This window comes from Budorcas taxicolor, chromosome 3 (assembly GCF_023091745.1).
Source record: "Budorcas taxicolor isolate Tak-1 chromosome 3, Takin1.1, whole genome shotgun sequence".
Classification (NCBI taxonomy): domain Eukaryota; kingdom Metazoa; phylum Chordata; class Mammalia; order Artiodactyla; family Bovidae; genus Budorcas; species Budorcas taxicolor.
The window spans coordinates 55,819,331-55,845,081 of record NC_068912.1 but is presented as its reverse complement, the minus strand read 5'-3'; the positions used below and the strand labels follow the sequence as shown (position 1 = coordinate 55,845,081).

General features: G+C 40.4%; 1 pseudogene; it reads left to right on the top strand.

Annotated features, from left to right (window-relative positions):
• The first annotated feature begins 3,539 nt into the window (after window positions 1-3,539).
• On the top strand, window positions 3,540-20,729 carry LOC128045568 (POU domain, class 5, transcription factor 1-like; annotated as a pseudogene).
• The last annotated feature ends 5,022 nt before the right edge of the window (window positions 20,730-25,751 follow it).

Here is a 25,751-nt window from a genome sequence, read left to right as displayed (position 1 = left end):
TAGGCCTGATTCGGTGGGTGCCACATCCGCTGGTGTGCAATGGGAGGGGAAAGGAGAGAGGGCCTTTCCTCGGCTGTTGAAGAGGGCTGTGGAAACTGAAGTCACAGACATGCTTCAGCGAAGGATGAGGATTTGCCCAGATGGGAAGCCTCAAGTACACAGGCACTTATACATCTACTTATCTTGAGTCTCAATGATGCTGTGTATGAGTGAGCTATTCAAATGGAGAGAGAAACCCACAGAGAAGGAAAAATAACAGGTTGGAGTGATCATGTACAGGAGGAGAGGCCCTCATAGAAATCCAATGAGAAAGGAAAAGGGGAATAAAATTAAGGATGATTAATGGCAGATCTTTAATGGTTTCTTGGGATCCAAAGGACCAGGGCAATATAGAGTAAAAAACACTTGATAAAGGAAAGGAATATAAATGTGAAGGAAAATGCATCATTCTACAGATGTTGACAGGCTCTGAGGATGGGCACAGATCCCTCCAGAGCAGAAAGGAGCTGTCACCTCTGCCCAACCACACACACACAGAGGCACCCTAGCTGGCATGGCATCTTCTCCTGGTATTTCTGGGAAATTCTCTCCAGCTGTATTCCAGCAGGGCCAAGCAAAATAACTGTGGCAATAGATGAGGGTGAATAACAAAATAATGGATTTTGGTTTTTAGGAACATTTAGTTCAGGGGCCCAGGCATTTCTCCTTCTAATTGTGTTCTTAAATATACTGCAAGGGGCATGTGTGTGTGTGTGTTGCTCAAAGTATCTGCCTGAGAATTAGAACACAGACTATAGTTTTAGTTACAATGGACACAGCCGTAGTCTCCTGCCACCCCAGTTCTTACTACTCCCACCCCCCACATCAAGCTTAGAATGGCAATAATGTTTAAAGCTACTTATAATGGGAAATAGTAATATCTGCCATTTATGGAGTGCTTAATATATGTCAGCATTGTGGCATATTTTCACATTTAATCTTCACAGCAATATATGAGGTAATTACAAACATTTGATAGTGCTTTTTAAATGTCAGATGATATTCTAAATATCTTGTACATGTGTATATATGTACCTATATGTAATATAAATTTTATGTGGCTTCCCCAATGGCTCGAGCAGGAAAGAATCTGCCTGCAATGCAAGAGACTCAGAAGATGCAGGTTTGATCCCTAAGTAGGAAAGATCCCCTGGACAAGGAAATGGCAGCTCACTCCAGTATTCTTGCCTGGAAAATCCCATGGACATAGGAGCCTGGTGGGCTACAGTCCATAGGGTTGCAAAGAGTCAGACAGAACTGAGCACACATGCATCTCCAAACTTTATACATATACATATGTATATAAATTTATTTAGGTATACGATGATACGTGTTTTGACATATGAAGGCACTAAGGCACAAAGATGTAAAATAACCTTTAACAAAGCACTAGTGTCAGAGTCTAGATTCACCACTCAAATCTGACTTATCTCATTAGACGGGAAGCTCCATGAAAGTAGTAATTACATGTGGTTTGCTGTCAAATCCTGATGCCTTGAACACAGTAAACACTCATACAGAAAGACTGAGTGATTGAATATAGAACCTATAACATTAACCTCTATGCCATATCAAGTGATACGCGCTTCAGTCATGTCTGACTCTTTGCGACACCATGAACTGTAGCCCACTAGGCTCTTCTGTCTATGGGATTTCCCAGGAAAGAATACTGGAGTAGGTTTCCATTTCCTTCTTCAGGGGATCTTCCTGACCCAAGGATCGAACCCAGGACTCCTACGTTGTGGGCAGGTTCTTTACTGTCTGAGCCACCAAGACACTGGGCAACTAGGTATCCCCCAAACACCAGGTGAACCAAAACTAGACAGGAAACAGCACTAGAAAAACAGTCATTCATTTAATCATCATTCTTTCAACAAGTATTTTTCAAACACCTGCTCTTTGCCAGGGGGTAGCATGGGTACAAGTGGCACCTTCTCTTTCAGAAGAGAAAAGTCATGTGACTTGTTCTGATACCTCCTATACCCAGGAAGTTTTGCCTCCAACTTTTCCTCCATATCCTTCATGTTGCCCCCCCCGACCCCGACTACCTCCCACAGCTAATAAAATGGGCCCAGCAACATGGGGGAGGCAGTTCTGATTTCATGCAAGCGGCTCACAGACATATTCCACTTATTTTCCCTCAGTCCTAGGCTTGAAGGACCCTCTGGGGATAATGGCTCAGTGCTAGGGAGAGCATGGAGTCCCCATGCAGCGAATCTCAGAGGGAGGGACTGCAGATTGGAGACATTTTATTGTTTTCTCCTTTCTTGCTTTGAAAACTTGCCAAAAAGAGAGATCTATTTGAGTGGTTTGCAAAATCCATCTTAAGGTCAACCCTAATTAACTTGAGACCTGGCAGCTGTATGGTTTCCACGTTGTTACACAGCTGCCAAAGGCGACTGAGGTGCCCACCTTCAATGGCAGCGGTGAGTTTGGACTGCCTGCCTGGCTCCTGCAGCCTCCCAGACCAACTTGGCCTCCATGACGTGTAGAATAGGTCAGTGCCAAAAAGAAAATCTGTCCTATACTTGGGTTGAAGTAGACTGATGCAGGAGTTTAGAATTTCATATTTTGGTAAGTTTAGGAGAACATGGACACCAATTGTATCACACAGTAGGTACTCAAACAGTCTTCTGTTTCTCTACTCTAAGAAGCATGTGGAACAGAGCCATCACTAGCCATAAACAGCCTAGACAAGACAAATCCCAGTTAATTTGACCCTCAAAAGCTAAAAAAATTTTGGCTTTAATCCACTGAGATGTGGAGTGGGTTGTTATGTGATAGTTGTATGACAGTAGCTAACTGATACATCATGGGTTTAGAAGACAGGAGTTGGAGATTGCTTTATTTTAAACGTGGAGTTCATTAGTGAAATTTGCAAATATATTTACTTCCCCATATTTGGTGAAACTTCAGATACACTTTTGAGTAAAATTTTGAGAGGAGAAGGAAGAAGTTTTGCTAAAATTATCTTTTTAGTTCAAATGACAACTTTAATGGTATCCGAAGCATTTTAAATTGCTGGATTATGAATGTTTGAAAACTTGCCATTAGGTCTGAGTATTCTAGCTTTAATTTTAGATTTGGGAATTTTAAGCAGGGAGGGACTTAATATATGTAGGTCCAAATCTGATTATAGAGTATGTCTGCATATTGCTTAATATCATTTTCTTTTTGTAAAACCTACATATTTTAGTAGGAGTTTTAGTCAGATTAACAAGGCTTTCAAAATACTGTGTCAAAAGATGGCCCTTGATGGGTCAACAGTAACCTCTGTTTACAAGGTCAGACACATATCTTAGAAAGGACTTTGAAAGAAACCAATCACTACCAAACCAACACAGTCACTTCTAAAATAAATCAGTGTTCAAGTCTATCTATAAAACAGAAGGCATGTTTTTCTGGCCATTAGGACTAATACTAGCTGGTAAGCTTCTTCAGGGCAGGGACCAGAACAAATATACACAACACCTGCCATATGACTGCTTGGGGAGCTGAAGATGAATGCTACCATCAAAGAAAGGTAAGTTGAAACTTACTTCTCACTACTTAGGATCCAGACCAAATGTTGCTCCACCAGAAAGGATGCATTTTTTTTTTTTTTTTTCTCCTGTGTTCCCCTGGGACCTGTCAGGTCTATTTCCATGTGTGGCACTGCCACTAGGCTCTCAGCCCTCCAAGACATGAGACACATTGTACTCCTCTTACATCCCCTATACTTAGCAAGATACCTTAAATCCCCTGTGAGCTTAATAAGCTCTTGTTAGATAAATGAATGCTAGTACTGCCCCAATTTATAAATGAGGAATCTGAAAATCAGAAAGATTAGCTGATTTTCTAGAAATCATACAGCTAGGCAAAGTCGGGAAATAGATTTGAATGTAGCTCCAGGTGAATCCAGTCTACTTCTCCTATGCCATGCTTGAGTCAGGGTTCTGGGGGCAATAAACAACATCGTGCAGGTAAAGTACCTAGCACTCTAACAGATACTGAAAACATGTTGCTGACCTTTTGCATGCCTTACTCTAGGACCAGGAATCCCACTATTGGAGACTTCTTTCTCTTCAGGTGAGTTCATTTTCCTTAGAAGTTATCAGCTTACTGCTCATTGAGGAAGTTAGAAAACAAACCAAAAATCCTAGCAGAGTAATGGCTCATTTATGACATTAAATATCAACTGGAGTATTGTTCAGTCATAAACAATCACGTATATAGGAAGAGCTTAAAATAACATGGAAATGCATTCAACAGTGATGTTGGGGATTTGGGAATGCAGCATCTAATTTCTTTTTTAATATGTGCAATATTTTTGCAGTACTATCACAATGCTTCCAAAATTAAATATATTTAAATATATTGAGAAAAGAATGGAGGGAAAGGTTAGAAGCAAGTTGGCAATATTTATCTTTAGACAATAATAACAAGGATGATTTTTGTCATCTTTCTACTTTGCTGAAATTTTCAAGTTTCAAAAAATGAGCATGTTTTATTTTTGTACCTGAAAGGCTTTCACAGTAGCCCCCATAATGCATCTTCTGCTTCCCCATCTGCCTTTGGTAGATGGACCACTGTAACCATTTTGTCCAACTTTGTCAGTGCTTCCACTCTTTTCTTATGGCATCTAAACCTCTCTATTGAACTTAATGGTTTCCATATTTACCTCTTCTGTTACCTGATTGTGAGTGCATTAAGGGCAGGAATTGTCTGATTCCTCTGCATTTCTCCAGTACCCAACTAGAACACAGTCCAAAGTAGTACGCTCATAAATTTTTGTTGAATGGATGCTATTTCTCGTGACTAAATTCATAATTGGCACCATGACCTCCATGAAAAGGCAGAATAGGAAAATGTGTATGTGTGTATTTCAACAGTCAGAGCTTGCAAACATTGTACTACATGTTTTCACGTCTTCCTTCAATTTTGCACATTCACAAATTAGAAAATAAAACTAAAAATGCAGTTGAGTTTTTTTTCCCTTCTACATTGCCTTTTCTGAATAATGATGACTAGTGCTCAATATGCATGTTTGTCTAACATGAAGTCTGTAAATTCTCTGAATACAGGCAAAATGTATGGAAATTATATCAAATCTAATTTAAGTGTGTTTTCTTAAAATTAGAATGTATAATATTTACTTTCATGAGCAGAACAAATAATACAATTAGTGTTTATTCTTTGACTGCTCTTTTCCTAAACAGCTCAGTTAAAACATGCAGGCAACACAAAAACACAGAGCTTCCCAGTCAATGTTCCAAGTTTCATATGTTAAACAAAGACAGGCCAACCTTAAACCTTTTGATAAATACGATGCTTGTGGTAACTGCAGCATTCACTTCGTATCCCATTTCTCCAAGTTCCTGTCAGCCAGATGTCACTTGCAATGCAAACACTAGAAAAATATGAAATAATAATTTCATACATCATCTATGTGTGCATGAGCCGGTCAAACATTCAATACAAATTCAAACTGCTACTACACACAGAGCAAATATCATCCAAATAATATTTAAAATGATTGAAAGGCTTTTGATTTGGAAGTGTATTCTCTTAAGCTAAGTGGTCCCCAAGACCATCTAGAAAATTCAATTGTTTCATTTTTAAAATGTTTTCTGCCCAAAATTATATCAAACCCTAATGTCTCAATAGAAACACATGGGACTGGATTGCTGACTGGGCGCCTGATGTCAAAGAAAAATCTAATTTCACAATGGCATTTCCTCATACTGTCTCACCAAAACACAAAATTGATAAAATTTTAATGGATAATTTTCAGAAGCAGAATGTTAACCATTGGGAAAATATGAAGGGAAAGTTAGCATTGTAGCGCAAGAGAGGCAAAGTGAAGGAAGGAATTGACTATAAATACAGATATACAATGCTGTATAAAATGCACTCTTAAAAGCTTTTTCTTATCAAAACCAGAACTTCAACTTTAAAACAGTCCTTACTATCAAGACATAAGCCTTTTCTGTGTCTAAGTTTTTCTTCCCAAATCTTTTCTATTTTGTAAAATGACATAGGAAAAAGAATCATACTGTAAGCTATAGTATTAGATATTCATTTGTACCGTGTTGATTTCTATTTTTGATGTTAGCTGTAAAAACAGGCATGTCTACCCTCAGCTTCAATTAGAGATAAGAGAGAATGGTATTAGATTCAGCCTCATTTCTTTTCACCAAGGCCCTGAACATCATCTCTTTCTGCTTGCTGTTTAGTTGAATTTCCCTGCCTGCCTGCAGGGGAAAAGGTCGCATTCCCTTTGTTTTAAGGAGGGAACTCGATGCTATACAAAAAGCATGGTTCAGAGTAGATAGCTCTTCATCCTACTGTGTGACCTTCAGCATGTCCCTCACCATCTTTGAGTCTCAGTGTTCTCATCTGTAAGGAAGAGAGAGCAATTCCTACCTTATTGTTTTCTTGTGATGTTTAGGAATAAAACTTTAAAAATATCTGACGCAGTGCTTGAGGAAGAACTCAGATATTATCCTATGATGATTCTAATTTCTTTGTGCTTCGAATACTTGCTTTCTTGGATTCAGCCTTTCCTAAGCACATCTCTTTCAGCCATCTTCACACAAGTTGGCAGAATGGGCAGGTTTCACATAAAGCGCTGAGGGAGGAAGGGGTAGCCTTCACTGGGCAGCTTTGCTAGAGTGACCCTGGTATCAGTGAGGTGGGCAATGTGACAGCCAAGCCACCATCAACTCTGAAAGTCTCTGTAACCTGGAGCCATGGACTTGGGCATTGGTGACAGCACAAAGTGGCAGCTGCTAATCTCTTATAGGAATCTTGCTCCTTGGGGGCACTAAGGACAGCCATCCATTTTCCTCAGGACCCCACCTCCATACCACCAAGGCTCTCTAAAGTGGACCTCAGGATTTTTAAAGCGGAGTCAACTACAACACTGATGTTCCTGCTTAAAACACCTGAAATTGACTAGAAATATATTTAGCATTTTCCCCTCTCCCTCACCTCCCTGTCCTTCAGCTCCCTCTCCTTATCTCTCATTCCTCTTCTCCACTACATTATATTTTCCTATGAGAGCAGGTCCTGGTTCTTACGTATGCATCTTTTCTTGTCTCCAGCCCTAGCACAAGGCTTTGGATTAGGAAGATCATTAATAAATATCTAGTACTTAATATTGAAGAGAGTTCTTTCTCTTGAGGCAGCTTATTTGACTGAATAAAACTGACTGTATTTATTAGCCTAGATGAGGAGACTGTACGGCATAGTTGCTGACAGTATAGGGTTTAAAATCAAACAGAAACAGTTATCCCAACTCCTCTACCTTTACTTATTATTGTGGGCAATTTTTTAAAAATGTCTCTGAGTCTTAGTTTCCTCAATTGTAAAATGAGAATGATAATCATTTCTTCTTAGGATTCTTCCAAATAGCATTGCCAGATAAAATACAGATGGTGGTGATGGTTTAATCACTAAGTTGTGTCCTACTCTTTGCGATCCCATGGACTGTAGCCTGCCAGGCTCCTTTGTCCCTGTTATTTCCCAGGCAAGAATAATGGAGTAGGTTGCCATTTCCTTCTCTAGATAAAATACAACACCCCCCTCCCCTGACCTTAAATATGAATTTCAAGTAGAAAACATTTTTAAGTATAAGTATATCCCCAATACTGTATGAGACATATTATACTGCAAAGAATGTGTTACTTATCTGAAATTCAAATGTAACTAGATGTTAACTAGATTTTAATTTGCTAACTATGGCAACCCTAATTATAAAGACTAAATGAAACAATACATTTAAAAATGCAGTTACTAGCTTCGTGCCCATTGGCTAGTAGGTGCTTATTAAGTTTTATCTCATTATCTTCTACCCTCATGGGACTATTGTGCAATTAAATGCCTGGTGCATAGTACCAATTCAATAAATCTGAATGTGTTTTTCTTCTCAAGGCTCAACCCCAAAGAATATGCTTTATGCCTTCAACAGAGGAGAGATCTCATCGACTTGCAACATTTTTCTCCAGGTGGCTTGCCTGCTTCTTTCTCCTTCCCAGGGCATGTTAGCCTCACGGAGTCCAGACGGTTTGACATGGCCCTGGTGAAAGGGCAAAACTGAAGGGACCAAGTTGTTGATACAGGTCCCCCTCAATTTAAGGCAACTTGATCTCTGAAAATCTGAATTTACTGTGGAAATAGATGTTATAAATTATTTAATTTGCGAGCCCTCTGAAGTGCTCCAAAACAAAATTGTAAAGAAGAGTTTGATTTACAAAAACACAGAAGTAAGATAACCTGTTCAGCGAAAAATCTGCTACCTAAAGTGTGCTATAAAGGCATCGCTAACAGCTCTATAAAACTCTGCCTTGCTTCCACAGGCACCCCTCACCCTGCAAGACAGCTCTTCCGGACACTGTTATTCATCAGGACAGAAAAGCTTTCTTCTGCGACTGTTGCCAAATGCCCTCCTGGGGCGGCTAGGCATGAACTTGGCTATCCGCAAAAGATATGGGCCAGGATTTTAAGGACACTTTTTGTTTTCTTTACAAGTTCAGTGTTGTTCCTCTCTGAGAAGCCAGAGATAGTGCATGGGACATGATTCAATGGAAAGTCTTTGTATGAGAAAATGGCTCTTTCAACGTGGTCTATCTGAGGATCAGCACATTTGGAGTCTGTCCGACCCATGGTCCCAGACGTACAGCTGGTTTTGCCGGACCAGAGAGAAGCTGCCAGCATCCAGGGAGAAACTCCCTTTTGCCCCAGTTTTTTCCCCATGCCTGGAAAATAGTTGGGGCTTAAAACTTTTGAATATTTCTAGATTACACATCAAATCATTCCATGGGAATCGAGTTCTTGGCTGACAGCAGAAAGCAGGTACTGTCCACTTCCTTCAACTCACATTCTCATGTAAACAGGCGGCCACTGTGGTACTCAGCACCAGCTGCAGCTTCTGGGTGGTCCTGTAGGAAGTTCCAAGCAGATTGCAGTGGAGTCTCCTAGGCTGGTGGTCACACAGCTCAAGTAAGCATCTGTGGGAGAGAGCACACTCTCCAAACTCTAGTCTCGGGTGGAAATATCAAAGCCAAATCTAACTTCCCAGAGAAGGTCTGTGCTTCAGAATTAAAAAACAAAGCTGAACCAGACAGAAACAGAGGCAAACAGTGAGTGGATTTTTCTGACAAGCAATCGTCAATATAAAAATTTGGGTGTTCTGCCCTCCTTTTCTCTTGGGCATATAGAAGCAGAGTCTTGTTAAGTGCATGCTAATTGATCAGTGTGATGGCACACTAAGGTATTTCTCCTGAGAATTTCCACACCTTTCCTTAGGAAGGTAAATGGGGAATTTCTGGGGTGGAATCCCACCTCCACCACTTATCAGCTGTTTAACAAGTTAGTTAAACTTTCTGTGTTGTTGTGAGAATATAAATGCATTAATACACACAAAGGTTTAGAACACTGCCTGGCTATAGTAAGCCTTAAAGAAGTATTAACTGTTCTCAACATAATTAAAACGTTAATAGCCATGCTCTGTGTGTGTATAGTGTTTTATAGTTATAAAGTACTTCTTCCTCTCTTTTGGTGGATCTGTAGTGGAGCTGAGGTGGAGTGAGACTGAGAAATCTCCATTTTTTTTTTTGCATTGAGAGAAGGGAGAAATAGAAGTAATCAGATGGCTCACTGAGATTGCTCTAGGTACAAAGGGTGGTATATGTGACTTAGAGGTAGAAGAGACACGTTCCATAAAGGAGCTATTGAGATGGTTGCTGGGTTGGAACTGAGAACCCACAGCAACCCAGGGGCATGGACAGTCAGTGAATAGAAATGAATGGAAGTTAAAATAAATGTTTATAAAGAACTTACAAAGAAAAATCAGGAGTTTAAATGTAATTTTGGAGACAACTAAGGTCCTGGGTAATGATTTAACATTTTCAGAAGAACCTAAGTTGACTTGCCCTATACCTTACTCTAAGTCTGTTACAGATGAAGATTTAAGGATTGAATGTATAAAAAAATTTAAAGAGCATAGAGTAACCAGAAGAGAAAATTTAAAATGAAAAAGTATTTTGGGTGGGTTTAATTTTCTAAGCTTTGAATCAATAGATCAAATATTTTTGAGTGTTCACACTTTCCTTATGGTATTCATGGACCAAATCAGATAAAACAATTTTAGGGCATAAAAGTAGCCCTTCCAATAGAAGCTTTTTGCTTTCCCAAGTTTCATCTTTCAATCAAGACCCTCAGGCAGGGCATGTATAGTCTGTGGTACCAAGCAAAAAGTGAAAATATGGAGGCCTTTGTTCAAAAGCAGGAAGAAGTATAAAATTTTATTTCTTCTGTGGTATCTCCTTTGAATTGTCATATTTTAAATTTTCTATTAATGTAATTCTAAGTAAATGAAAATAAAGATTTTTAATTATTAGCATGAATTTTATTTACTGTTCATCTTTATATTGGCAATGCCAGTTTTAAATGTAAATACAAAAGTATTTATATTATGTGTAGAATTACTGAAATTGCATAAGTTTTATTTCATAGTTTGTACATGCATATGTATTTTGCTACCAAAGAGTGGAAATGGTACACAAAGCTAACTCAACTGTTTTTATCACATTTATTTATACATATACATTCACAAACATGGTGCTTTCAATTTACTGATGGAAAGGTAAGGAAGAGGGGAAAACAAGGACTCTGGATTGCCCTAGCACTTCCTTTACTTCTGTGTCATCATTTTCAGCTTAAGTGATTGGCTAACACATGGATGTAACATGAGTAAGAAGGATATGATATGATTCTTTGATTGTTTGCATTTCTTAGAACACCATGCCTCCTTTATGTGTTCTATGTTTGGAGCAAAGTCTGGTGGAATGAAAAACCTAGCAACCGGGATATATCAGCGTCCCCTCCTCCTTTGCTTATAGACATGGATATAGCATTTTGACCTTGTACTTGCTTTGAGTCTTCCACAGTAACTCCCTCATATTGTAGGTCCAACAGAATTGTACACACATCTGGGGCATTGTGAATTCCAAGTGTGAATGGGGCAGCAAGGACAGACAGACATGCATATTGTATATGTATATTCCCTGTTCATGTGCCTGCTCCATTCTACCTTAGTGTGTCACCTACAGAACACATTCCAAGATTTAATTGCTAAGAATTTTAAGATAGTAACAGCCCAGTATCGTTAGTCCCGTAAGACTGCTCAGGTACACACCAGTGAAGTAGGCCACATCTTTAAGCAAAGTTCTCCTTCATCTCAGTTTCAGTTACTGTACTGTCTTTGGAGCACCCTCAGCGTGATATAGTCCAAACAAGTCTTAGATAGTGGTTTCTATCATTTAAGCCTGTAGTGGTCTCTTTTAGACTCATCATAAGCTCTTGGAAAGGAAGAACTGTATTTTATAAGAATTTGCATCTTCAGCAGAATGCGGTGTTTATGGGAGGTGTTGTTGTGAATATTGATGGCGGTGAGCACCCCACACAATGTGACTCAACGAATCCTTGAAACCAGAGTTAGTAGTGCTTCTTATTCTATTCCTACTTGCTAAATCCTTTATGTCAAACTAACAAAAAAGTGAGGTACCCTGGTTCCTACTTCTGATGTTCCTTTTTAACCTGTCACATCTTGAGGAATCACCAAAAGTTTACCTTTCTAGTATGGGTGAACTTTCTGGTTCTTTCCTAGTCTGTGGCTACAGTGTGCAGGCCTCCATACTATCTTAATCCAAAAATTGTAGGGTGCTTCTACCACCTCCAAGTCTAATCCCTGTGAAGATGCAGTGTACGCAACCACTGCTAGGATCTTGGACAATCAAATCTTTGTGTGTATAAGATACAAATCCTACACATACAAATATTTAACCCTCAGGGGGAAAATGAAATGACACAATGACTTTAAAATATACAGACATGAGCCAGTTCACCATGGTGAAAAAAGACACTCCAAATTGAGGCCAAAATGTGTGACACATTACTCACCTTTACCCCCTTAAACCCAGGGGCCGCAGCAAGCCCTATACTAACCAAGTAAGATGGTACTGTAAAAAGATTCTAGGTGTATAGGTTAACTATATCTCTAGTATCAAATCGTTTCCAAAAGTAGCCCCAAAAGGGGAGAGTCTGAAAGATCTGCATTTTGTGTTAAAGGACCTAGAATCTATCTAGTAATAAAGGTAAAAGCCAGAGAAGCCAAAATGTCTCCCTAGACCAAGGGGATGAACACAGGGCCAGACAGAGGAAATCAAACAGAGAATACTATGGTCCAGATATTTTCTAGACTGCAGTAGACAGCAAATGGAATGACATAGAGCAGATGATTTAGAATCACTTTTGGTGAGTACGTGGTTCAGTGAATTTAAAGGCATTGACTCTGGTCTAGACACATGGCCAAGGATATGTCAATATGATCACTGTCCTTGCTGGATAGCACAGCTCATGGGATAAACAGGATTTACAGAATGAAGAAAAAACTCAGGAAATGCTATCCCTGTATTCACCATGAGGATCAGAGGAAGAAATCCAAGGCAACTAAGCAAAATAACAAGAGTAAATTTGGAAAAAAGAAAAAAAAAAAAAAAACCCACCAAGGGAAGGAAGGAACAAAGGGAGGAGGAGAAAGAAAGAAAGAAAATGATTACAGTTGACTTGACCTTTTATAGGGCTTTCCTGGTAGCTCAGGGGGTAAAGAATCCACCTGAAATGTGGGAGACCTGGGTTTGATCCCTGGGTTGGGAAGATGCCCTGGAGAAGGGAACAACTACCCACTCGAGTATGGGTTCTTCATCTGTGGATTCAAACAGCTGGAAATATATGGGAGAAACATTCCAGAAAGTTCTCAGTAACAAAACCTGAATTTGCTGTGCTGGCAACTACGAACATAGCACTTACACTGTATTAGGTATGTAGAGATGATTTAAAGTAAACAAGAGGGTGTGTGTGGGCTATATGGAAATGCTACATCATTTTATATTCCTATAAGGGACTTCAACTACCGCAGATGTGGTATCCACGGGCGTCCTGGAACCTGGCCCCTGCGAATACGGAAGGAAGACTGCATGTTCGTGAAAGTCCCCAGCCTTGCACAAGGCCTGACACATGGAAGCAATTTCAAGTCAGTGAAAGATTAGAGAAATTAGAAAGGAACAAAATAAACCATGATTTAGTTTCGATTAGTGCAATTTTTCTCTTCAATCCCTGCCCGCTAAAAATGTCACAATATACCCCATGATGAGAAACTCCAAAAACAAACACTTAATCGAAGTCGGTTGATACCTTTCCTAAGGGTACTCATCTTCGGACTGGGAAGAGGAGAATGAAGGAAAGATGGAGAGTGAAGGAGAAGAGAATGGATGGCTCACTCATCGATTCCAATCAAAAACAGCTTGAGTTGCTCCGAGGGTAGCCTCTGAGGCGTGGTTGCCAAACGAAACATGGAGAAGTGGATCTGCTCTGATCCACAGAGACTCGGAGACACTGGAAGGCCACCTCACAGAGCTAAGAAAGATCTTCTTAGGAAAGCATCTCTGAGGGGCCATGGTTTCTGTGTTCATCAAAAATCCCCGAAAACCTAAGAATTGGGAGGTAGTCAGAATTGATTTAATCCTTTTTACTATAAATCTCATTTCTGCAAATGATTAACAGAGGCAGAGACATAAATGGTAAAGTCTCGATCAGGGAAAATGCTGTCAGCGTATCATCTAGATAGATTAGAAAATGAGCGCTCAGGTTTCTGTGAAGGAAGACTAATGACATTAAGTCAAGATGAAATAGAAGGGAGCATTGCACAGGCTCTGAAATCATAAACCATGAGCTCACCCTGACAGAGGACCCTCAGCAACTTTCTGAACTGGAAAATTATCAGGAGTTTGGGCTCAGAGTAGGTTCTTAGGCCTCATTTAGAGTCCCTGGTTTGTTTGGGTTTGTTCTGCATGGCCTCGCCAAGGTTCTGACAATTGTATGAAAGTAAGATCCTTCTGCCTACAGCTTTCAGTGCAATTGATCGCACACTCCGAAACAAGAAAAGGAGGGTTTGGCTCACTACAATAAATAAACATTTAAGAAACTTCCATACTGTGCAACCATCTGATTTTCGAAGTGTCACAATTCCGGTGCCTTTCAGAAAGAGGGCTGTTACCCTGAAATCAGTGGTGGCTGAGACCAACATCCTTTGTTTAAGTTAAGATCAAATAGTGAAGCAAGTATATAAATTCCTGCCAAATAAAGCTAAACCAGGCCTTCTGCTCTGTTTAGTAGTGGGAACAAGCCTGTGCGTCTGCTTCACATGTGGTGTATCACTTGATTACTTTAAGTGTGTCTCCCCTGAAACACACACACACACACACATGCTTCCCCTTTTTAAAATAAGCCAGTAGAATAACTTCAAGTATAAATAGTTTCCTACAATTTCCCTATGATTTGATAGAGTAAATCTTTTGTGTTCTATTGCAGTGTCTTTAAGTTGATCCATCCTTTTTCAGTGACACACAATGATTAACTGTAAATTGCTCCCATCATCTTAAAAACTAAGAGTCCTTGCAAACTCACTGTGAGCGAGTCTTTCATACTTAGGCAGGGAGAACTGGCGTCCCTGACATTTGCTGTCCTGTGGCTATGCCAGGAGTGATTTCCAAGCCTCATAACACACCACTGATTTTTAGGAAAGATAGTCCTATTAATCTAATATTCAAGGTAAAATCTTTATCCAGTTTCAGACTTGGAATGGTTATGTGAAAAATAATTCCCATTCCTTAACCCCAAACCCCTTATTATGGCTACACCATCAGCAGATAAAAATATACTGTTCCTCACCTCAAATTTCTAAAATATGCAATAGATAGATGGATAGTTAGGTGGGTAGATACTTACTGTTCAATTCTAATGTTTCTGACTTAAAATTTTAAGGTCATTGTCTCCTTTCTGACACCTTTTATTACATCAATATCCCATTATATCATTATAGACTCATGAAGCAATGTACTTTTACATTTTGCAGGATAATGACTCTTTTGTATTTCAGTTTTTATCATAATATAAATCTTGAATTGCAATTTGCATATCTTTTGTTTAGAAAAAGAGACCCCTATTTAAGACTTTGTCATTTTAATACATAAGCTTAAAGTGGCTTTTTTTTTTTTAAAGAAATGCACCGAAATATTCCAATTTATTCTTCAACTGAATAACTGAATCTGATTCAACTTCTACTGCCGCATCAATAAGTTAACAAATGTCCTGAACAATACATTTCCAACAATGATGGCTCCACCACTTAGTCCTCTGTGCCAGTAGGTTTTCTGCCTGTTACAAGACCAATCAAATTTGTAATGACATCTTGGACTGTACATCAGGCTAATTTTACACACACAGGTGTGAACACATGCATCTTTATGTATGTGTGTATATATATATATAACTAATTTATTTATGTCATGTGAAGATATGAAGAGTGCACTATGTAAGTGTGTGATCACTCAGTCGTGTCTGACTCTTTGCAACCCCATGGATTATAGTCTGCCAGGCTCCTCTGTTCATGGAATTCTCCAGGCAAGAATTCTGGAGTGGGTTGCCGTTTCCTACTCCAGGGGATCTTCCTGACCCAGGGATCAAACCCACATCTCTGGGGTCTTGTGCATTGGCAGGCAGATTCTTTTACCACCCGTGCAGCCTGGGAAGCCCAGCGCTATGTCTATATACAAATGTATGTATATGTATATATGTTTGTTTATTTTTTTCACATAAAGAGTACACTGCTCATCAACTCTTTTACTTCTTTTACTTTGTTTCTTCCCTTTGTTAAACCATCTGTTTAAGAAACCTGAGAAATTTGTCACTGTGACAGAACTTGGGTAGATCTGAAAGAGCCTTTAAGAGACAGGGCGTGAGCAGCATCCTGCGGCCTCTGCACAGCAGGAAGGGAGCAGGCAGAGTGCTGAAGTATCTAGCATCCCTCAGGCCTAATGCAGTGCTTAGCACACAGTAAGTGCATACCAAATAGTTGTTGAATAAATGAATGGATGAAATGAACCAGAACTTTTCCCCACTCTTTTATCAAATTAGTGAACTGCCTCAGGAGCTCTCCCTCTCAGAGACTGACAGACCCTTTACAGTCCCTTTGTCCTGCCTGGCCCATAGCGTTGCTCAGTTGACTTTACTCCACTCTTATGCATTCATTCCATTCTACAAGGGTTTGGTGAGGTCAAGGGTTAAGGCTGTTGCAAAAAAGCTACCTTTCTGCAATAAAACAAACCCACCATCTTAAAAGTAAGTTTAACCTTGTACTTTCAAATGTCCTGATGACACACCTGAACCAATTGCTTAGGTTAAATGAGCGGCAACCAAGGGCTAAACAAGAGTGAATGAAATGTGGAGCTCCCAACCAGGACTAGGAAGCCACAGAAAAATGGAGTTGAAATCCTGATTCTTCCATTCACTAGCTGTCTTCATTTCTGCAAGTGATTTCACTCTCTAAGCCTCAATTTCCTCATTTGTAAAGTGGGAGTGGGAGTCCTGCCTTACAGGGCTGCTGTGAAGACTAAGCGTGACAATACACATGAGACGGCTTATGTAGCCCATATTACGTTTGCAATGTGTGTTCACTTCCACCGCCAGCCCTTCTTTCCCTCTCTCCTTCCCTTATGCAATTATTTCAAATTATTTCTCTTTCTTCCTGGAGAGAACGGAACATTCAAATGTGTCTTCAGACTTGGCCAGAATGAGGTAGATGAGCCAGCGGGAAGTGGACCAAAACAGCCAGAGCAGAAAAACCAATCTCGTGCCCTGAGGGCTTTGTCTCCTCTGAGCCCTTCAGCTCTCCCTGACCTTCCCCTTGGACTAGGACATGTGCCCCAGGCACTCCAAGAAGTCCACATTTGGCCAACCTGGCTGACAGTGACTCTGTGGGGAGCTTTGCAACCCCCGTAAACATAGGCAATTAAACCCCTAAAAGCTCTTAGGCTTATTGCCCAGTAAATTCACAATGAATAGTAACCTTAATAAATGTTATAAATCTCACCTCAGAGCCAACAGGAAATTCAAACTTTTGCATGTGTGGGAGGCAAAATGCTGCTGAAACAAAAGGGAGGTGTGTGGACAAGGAGAACATTGTGCTCGGCCTCCTTACCTCTGGCAGCACCAGAGCACTGTGGGCCTGGGAAAGGCCCTTAATTGTATTTTGTGAGGCAGTTCTCTGGACTTCTGACTCCTCTGGTCCTTCACCTGCCTTAACTCTTTCTTGTCCCAGTGGCCCAAGAGGTCATCCATCCATAGACATCTCCTATGGATTGAAATAAATAATGGAAATAAGGAACAGGGACAAATTACGGACAAGTTGCCTTTTTAAGTCAATGTTTCAGTCAGAAACAATTTTAAAAACTTAATGAAACTCTAAAACTGAAACTTAAACTCAGTGCTATAAAAAAAGGGAATATTGAAGAAGAGAAACCACTGGATATTTTGATCCACACCCTCACTCACAAAAGGGTGTTAGTTTTAATAAACAGTTACAATTTGGGGCTGTTATGAACCATAAGGCACACTCCTGGCCGTGTTTCCAATTTCCTCTCTTGCCTTTACTGCTGTTATATTAAGGTCTGTGGTGAGGCAAATCTTTATTAAAAAAAGGTGAGGAGAGCAATATTCCAGATTAGATTATTTCACCTGTTCTAACTGTGCACCAGCCAATCAGAGATCTTCAGTGTGGGTTTAAATGCAGCAGCCCTCCCACCTCTGGGGTTGACAGAGAGGGAGTTTCAGCTGGTGGTTACAAAGTGAATGCAGATTAGGTCGTTTTAATTACTGACTTTAACTGAGTATGGAATACATTTTCCAGTCGCAGAGAGGGGCAAATAAATGCATCTGGAGCCTCCTCCATCATGGAGATAATTACACTGGGACTGAAAAACATCTCGGGAGTGATGAGCAATGTGGTAGAACAGTCTTCTAAGAAGGTGTCTTTCCTTGAAGGATGGGTTAACGTGGAGGGGACATTGACTGACTTCATATGGAAATAAAAAATTTTCTCTTTGAAGACCCAATTCATGCAGGACTCCTCTGGAGAAAAATGAAGGAAATGCTCAGCATGTTGGAAATTACCTAGAACACAGTCCTCAAATAGCAAAAATCCCATTAAAGCATATGCTTCTTTGACTCTCTTGGAGGTTTCTTTATGACAATAGACTTTCTCAGAGTGAATCATCATCGGGGACTTCCAAATCCTTTAACTGTTTCTGAAATTTCTCTAATTGTGGGAGTTGCTGAAATGTACTTTTATGTATTGAATGAATAGCTTCTATTCCCCAGTGTTAACAGTTTCTTTATATCCATTCCTTCTCTTTTCATTTTGGTAGGTATAGGACACTTCTATTCCAAGCCAATACATACATGGGATCTTACTGAATAGTGTTATTAAGGCGAGGGATAAGCTACTTAACCTATGGCATAGCCAATTCCACGTCATAATAAGCTATGTTGTTACACCATTTTACAGAATTTATTTTAGAAACACAGGTTTTAAAATTCTTAACATGAGCATCCTTCTTATATCTACCCACATTCAAATACAGAGGGCTTGCTCCTGTGAGCAGTCCTACCCTATAGAAAGATAATGTATATTGTAAATGTGAGTAATATAAAATTTTCTTGCATAAATAATTTAAAATTTTCTGATAGTCATATTAGAAAAAACATAAAAGAAACAGGTGAAATTAACTCAGTATGTTATTTAGTCCCACATTTCCACAATATTATTATTTTCACATATAAGCAGTATGAAACCTTTATTAACAAGACATTTTACATTCTTTTTCATAACTAAGTCTTCAGAACCTATTTTCTTGAAGACATTTTGCATCTTACATTTACAGCACATCTCAAATCAGATCAGCCACAGTTCAAATGCTCAATAGCCACTGTGGCTACCAAATTAGTCAGGGCAACTGTAGACTCAAAAATCTCTAATGCTTTAAAGAGTTTATCTGATTCCATCCTCCCTTCTAGTCCCTTTGGTGTAAATTGCTACCATTTTCTGACCAACTACATCTGTTTTAAAACCTTACATGTCCTGTGAGTTCTGAGTAAACCCAGGTCCTATCATATAACAACAGACCCTTGTAGTTTCCAGGGGGGTGAATTTGATACTTCCCGATGTTTATTCTGAGAACATAAATCCTCATCTTTTAAGATGCCTGTTTCCTTCATGTGTGTTCATAGGAGTACCAGTCCCTACATGGCCAATCACCACAGAGAAGAGAGACTCCAGTTTGGAGTCAAAAGAAAGCCATCCACATTCTACAGGTGGGGTTTTATTAAGGCAGGACACCATCCTCACCTCCCTTGTCTGCTCCTTTAGGGTAGTCTCAAACCCCACAGCTCACTCTGCATTGAATCCATTTTACCCTTTGCCTTGTCCTTCTGCTATATATTCAATCTGACAGGCCATCACCACAAGTAATTTAACACTGTCTTCACCCTGAGATAATCAAGAACTCAGGGGGTAGTTTTTAAGTACAAACTTAAATATATATATACAAAAACATATGTTTCTTCCTTTCTCTCACCCCTAATCACAAAGAAGACATAAAAAGTACCTTCATAGTTGTTTCCCGAAGAAAGATTTTTTATTAGTGCACTAATGGATCTTTAAAACTTCCTTCAGGCCTTCTCTCCCCTGCTGGGCGGTGGAGGCCATCAGCAGGGAGGGCCACAGCCAGGCTGGGTTGATCCTGGGACCTGGATGAGCTTCCAAGGGCCTCCGGGTGGGTCAGGAATCTGGCTGGAGCTTGTGCCCAGCGCGAGGTGTGGTGGCTTCCCCTGTGCCCCGACCCTATGACTTGTGCAGAGGGATGGCCTGCTGTGCACCGCAGGTTAGAGTGGGGCCGGTGCCCTGAGGTGTCCTGGAGGGTGCCTCAGCCCGAGGGCGAGGCAGGAGCCAGGGTGGAGAGCAACTCTGAGGGGGCCTCCCCGGACCACTGCACCGCCCCACCTAGGCACCATGAAGCTGGGCAAGGAGAAACTGGAGCGGACCCTGAGGAGTCCCAGGACATCAAAGCTCTTCAGAAAGACCTGGAACAATTTGCCAAACTCCTAAAGTAGAAGAGGATCACCCTGGGATATACCCAGACCAATGTGGGGCTCACCTGGGCTCACTCTTTGGAAAGGTGTTCAGCCAAAGGACCACCTGTCAATTTGAGGCTTTGCAACTCAGTTTCAAAGAACAGGTGTAAGCTGTGGCCTCTGCTGCAGAAGTGGGTGGAGGAAACTGACAACAACGAAATCTACAGGAGATATGCAAGGCAGAGGCTCTAGTGCAGGCCCAGAAGAGAAAGTAGAGGAGTATGGAGAACCGAGTGAGAGGCAACCTGGAGAGCATGTTCCTGCGGTGCCCGAAGCCCACTCGGCAGCACATCAGCCACTTCGCCCAGCAGCCTGGGCTAGAGGAGGACGTGGTTCCGGTGCCGTTCTGCAACCATTGCCAGAAGGGCAAACGATCAAGCAGCGACTATTTCCAACCAGAGGACTTTGATACTGCTGGGTCTACCTTCTCAGGGGGAGCTGCATCTGTTCCTCTGACACCAGGGCCCCATTTTGGTACCCCAGGCTATCTGGGCCCTCATGTCACTACGCTGTACCCCTACATCCCAGTCCCCAAGGATGAGGCCTTTCCCTCAGTGTCTGTCATCGCTCCAAGCTCTCCTATGCATTCAAACCAAGGTGCCTGCTCTCCCCAGGAATAGGGTGTGGGGGGAGAGGAAGGGAGACCTAAGGAGAGAACCCTGGGGTTTGTACCAGGGCTTTGGGATTAAGTTCTTCATTCACTAAGAAAGGAATTGGGAACACAAAGGGTGTGGGGACAGGGAGTTTGGAGAAACTGCTTGGAGGGAAGGCGAAGTAGGACGATACTCCTGACTTTAATCCCCACATCACTCATCATTTTGTTCTTATATAAAGGCCTAGGACCTAAAAACAAAACAAAGCTTCCTTCAGTGTAAATGAATGTGTCCTCCCACTTAAAAAAATTAATTTATTTATTTGGCTGTGTCAGGTTTTAGCTATGGCACTTGGACTTTCTCCAGGGCATGTGGGATCCTAGTTCCTGGACAAGGAATCGAATCCATGTCCCTTGTATTAGGAAGCAGATCCTTAACCACTGGGCCACCAGGGATGTCCCATCCTACCACATCCTTACCAGAAATAAGGAACCTGAAAGATCCAGAGGAGGAATGCTGAGGTGGAGGACCTGTCAGCCAGGGAGCATGAGGATTTGGGGGCACTTCATTTCTAAATTTCTACCCTCATTAAAAAAAAAATACAAAACCTAAAAAAAAAAGACAAAACTTATATTCAAAAATATTCTGTCATGATATCAGCATATGCCTGTAGTCTTGCTACTTCAGAAGCCTATTTATCTAAAGCCTTTTGATGTCACTCATCGCAAAGTGTTTGATCTGGTCAGCAAAATACCTCAGAATACTGGTTGTTTGTGAAAGAAAGTTCATGTGAACAAAGAGCCAAAACAACTAAAGCAGAGATTGAAAATTCAGGTTTAGTGGAAAGAGAATTCAAAAGCTTCAAGTGCCATATATATATACACACACACATATGTATTAAATTTTATCCAACATTTTTTCAGTTATATAATAATTGACCATTGTTCTTAATTAAATAATTAGGCTATTTTTTTGTTATAGAGAAAACATCAAATATGGGGTTTCATTTTTAGTACATTCTTCCTGGGTCTCAATCACACACTTCTGTTACAGGCCATTATAACCAATACAGCTATTATACAAGATGTCCACACCCGGTTGCAAGTATTTAAATGTACAGGCACTGTGTCAATTAGAAAAGGAAAAAGAAAGAAAAGAGATGAAAAGAAAATCCTAGCACGACAAATGCAAACCCATAAAGCAGTAGCAAGTGCCACAGAAGCAGTCTCCCACCTCTTCTCTTGCCAAGACTGCCGCTGTGTTCTGAGCTGGGTAAATGATGCCAGGTCCAGATAATGTGTTTTTGTTCAGGGCCAGACTCCAGGGGCTCTCCAGGTGAGTAGAAAACTCCTGATGCTGAGACTGGGCAGCCTCCGACCCTGTGTGATCCTGTCCTACCTGATCAACCATAATGCAAATATCCTGAGGCTCTTTGAAGACAGTGAATCTGAAAAGATTTACGCTTGTCTGAAAGTATATTTTTGAGGTTTTTTTTTTTTTAAATCTTCTAAACATTAACTAAAGGAATTGTACATGTGAGAAAAATTCAAGGTTTACAAATGTTAAGTGAGTTGTTTAAGATCATGTAACTAGTTGCTAGAATTAGGGCTAGAAATTGTAGGGAAACTGAAATAGGAAAAGAAATCAAAGTATACCGCATGAGAACCAGCTTGTGGTTCTTCTGTTTTCTTTTATGAGTTAGATTACGTGGGGCCTTCATTATGTAATGAAAGTAAACTGCTTATTGATGACTATTAAATAGCTGTGTGGCTGGAAGTGGTTAGATTTTTCTGGGAGAAAGCTGATCACACGTGTAAGTGTGAACCCCACCTTTTCTTGTCAGGTTAAACACCATGAGAACAGAAAATTCTCCTCTAGTGCTGAACCCTAGTTCCCAGTGCAATGCCTCATCCATTATAGAGTCTCAATAAGCAGGTTTTGAATGAAAGAGTGGATAAATAAATTAGTGAATAATCAAATGGGCTCTTGGAATGAAATCTCTTTACAGTAGAGATGTGTCTGGTTTTACATATTTATTACATTCCTGTAAATGTATCTGTGGGCCTGATTTTGGTTACTCATGTGATAAACTTTTTTTTGTTTGTATTGGGGTATAGCTGATAACAACATTGTAATAGTTGCAGGTGAACACACATGAAGGGACTCAGCCAAGCAAATACAGGTATCCACACCCCGCCAAATGCATCCACTTTGCATCTAAATTAGCTGTAGCCATTCTGTTAAGTCATTAATGATTTGAACCAAACACATACAACCAGAAGTGGAGTTCTATTTAGAGGAACTTTCCAAAAGTCAACTATTCCTTATGTGTTCGGGAGGACAGATATCTCCTTACATATCTGTTTTGTAAGCTTGGATATGTGCACGCAGCTCGGTTACTGTTGTTTTAATAGCTGGAGTCATCTGTTTAAAGGAAAAGGAGAAGCACCAACAACAAAGAACAAAAAGCAACACGCCCGAGGCCCTCCAGGAGTTGTGACAAGTGATTAAGAGCAGATCGGGGCTACGCCTCAAGAACTCTTGCTCTCCGCTGCTCCCCTTGAACCCTGGGAGACTTGGTTTGCCATCAATTCTGCACAAAGTGAGGCTGTATTTTTCAGTTGAGAGACAGTTGGGGGGACAGAGACAAACACCTTGGTATGTCAACCTTGAAGTACCACCTGGAGGGCGAGGACCTTTCACAGTTTAATAGTGGACAGAATGTTATGGTGATGATCTGGGTCAGGTGGTGACTGAAGCAGTCACGGATCCTGAAACAACAGATGTCACAGTGACAGCTGTAATATCCAAGACTTATTTTTCTCCTCCAGCAGCAGAACCAAATAATGGGGAACAGATCTGATCCTACAGAGGAGGCACTACCTTGCGTTTATTAGTTCCCTCACTTGGAATGAACAATATTAACTCCTTACACCGTGTGCGCCAAATCTCGAGCAGTCAGATATGTCCTGGAGACACGAAATAAAGCCCATGATGCTAAAGGTAGGCCTTTAAAACCTAATTTTCTAAAAAGAGTTTTATCTTGGCATTTTTGTCACCAAATTCTCCTTGGGTTCCACGGAGAAAAATGATCTGGCTTTTAAAGCCTACTGGCAAATTGGTGTACAGTTGCTGATAAAGTAGCTCTCTATCAAATGTGAAGTTCAGAATGTCATGATTATAAATATGTCATAGAATTTTTAAATGGCTCAACATACTGGATAGTCTATATCTATGAGACTATAAATTTCATTGATTCATAAAATATATGGAATAATTTTACAATATTAAACAATGAACAGATAAAATTATGTTGGCATTATACCTGGTATAGTAGACACTCAATAAATATAAATAAACAAATAGTGATCCAGAACCGTGTCTAGAGCTGTTGGTAACTGTATCAAGGCTTTTAGGTATTTATTACTTGCCCTCATCTTTTTCTACCTTTCTCTATATCTACTTGCTTGATTAATACTGTTCTAAATAATATGATACACTGTAAAATTTTTGTTTATGCTTTATAATATATGAGATGCAATAAAAGTTAATTAAATACCACAAGGTAAAAGAACTCTCAAGGAGAAACCAAAGAAAACAGCATCTTTTAAACTAGACTTCTAAATGCCTTTCGCCTTAGAAAAATGAATCTGTGTTTTTCAGCTGTTGTGGAACACAGTCACTGTCCATTGCTGAGTGTTTCTGTGGCTCCTAGTGTGAGGCTTTTTGACATCTTTTAGGGGGTGATCCACAAGCTCTTCTAGAGCTTGCTGTCACTTTGTCACCTCATTCTCAAATTGCATGAGAATGTATACCTCAGTGTTTCTCTTCCTGCCACAATCGTGTCTGGATTGGCAGAGCCCTTTCCACAACCACTTTCCCTACTGGCCCCAGACAAATTGGCCTAAGGATCTGGAATAATGACTGTGGATTCCCATCATTCTAGTTTCCCTGTGGTGGGAGTGAGGAGCAAATTGATGAAGACATGGCTTCATGTCCATGAGCATCATCCTCACTCGTCAAGGACCACTATTCATTGGATCCTGAAGACATAGACAAGTAAAACAATATGAAGGCCTTCAGAAACTTAGAGATGTCCTTGGGAAAATAACTAGCAACAGAAGACAATTCAAGAAAATATCCCAATTGAATGATGTGGGCAATAATTGTTGAATGAGGGCATCAGTGCTCTGGGATGCAGTGGTCGAACATACCTGCAATGTATTGAGGAAAAATAAGGAAACCAAGACCAGAATTCTAAAAAAAAACACACTAAACTGTGAAAGGCTAAGAAGAGTTAATTCTATTTCAAACCAAAGTGAAAAACCCTGAAAGCAAGAAAAAAGATCTTTATATTCATATCTGGCCTATTCTAAACCAAGAAGTATGAGGAACTTCACAAGAATGAGTTTGATCACATATGACTGACAGAGTAGAAATTTTAAAATAATATTGGAAAAATACCTGACAGTGGCCCCCTCCTCCCTGTCTGTGGGTGGCCCCAATCTAATCATATGAGCGATTAGAACTGGATGAGGCAGGTCATAGCCTAGGTGAGTTCTAGAAATATAACCAAACATGCAGTGTTAAGAAGACAGAAGGAGAAGGAAAAAAGAAAAATCCTCAGTGGGATGAAACCCAATTTTAAGCCTCTAGAGCATAGAAAAGCCTCACTATTCATTAAGGGAGGTCCCACCAGCTATTTTCTCAGGCAGCTTGTATTCACATTAATGAATGAAAGAGAGAATTTTAATGTGCACCTCTGAGAGAAATAAGACCCCCAAAAAGTTCATTCCCCAGATCCCTCTGGGTCTTTTTTTTTTTTTTTTTCCTTTTCCCTTTTCTAGTGCATAGTAATGAGCTTTCTTGGTTCTGTCAAGGTGGGGCAGGATAGAGCTGGAGCAGGCTAGGCAGGTTCTGTTCTCATTCACAGAGGTTTAGCACCAGAGAGATCACATTTATCTGTAACCCAGCACTTCCTCCCAAGCTTGTAACTCAGACCCAGCCTCAAGCTTCATCCAGTGGGGCAGAGGGAGCTGAACATAGTCA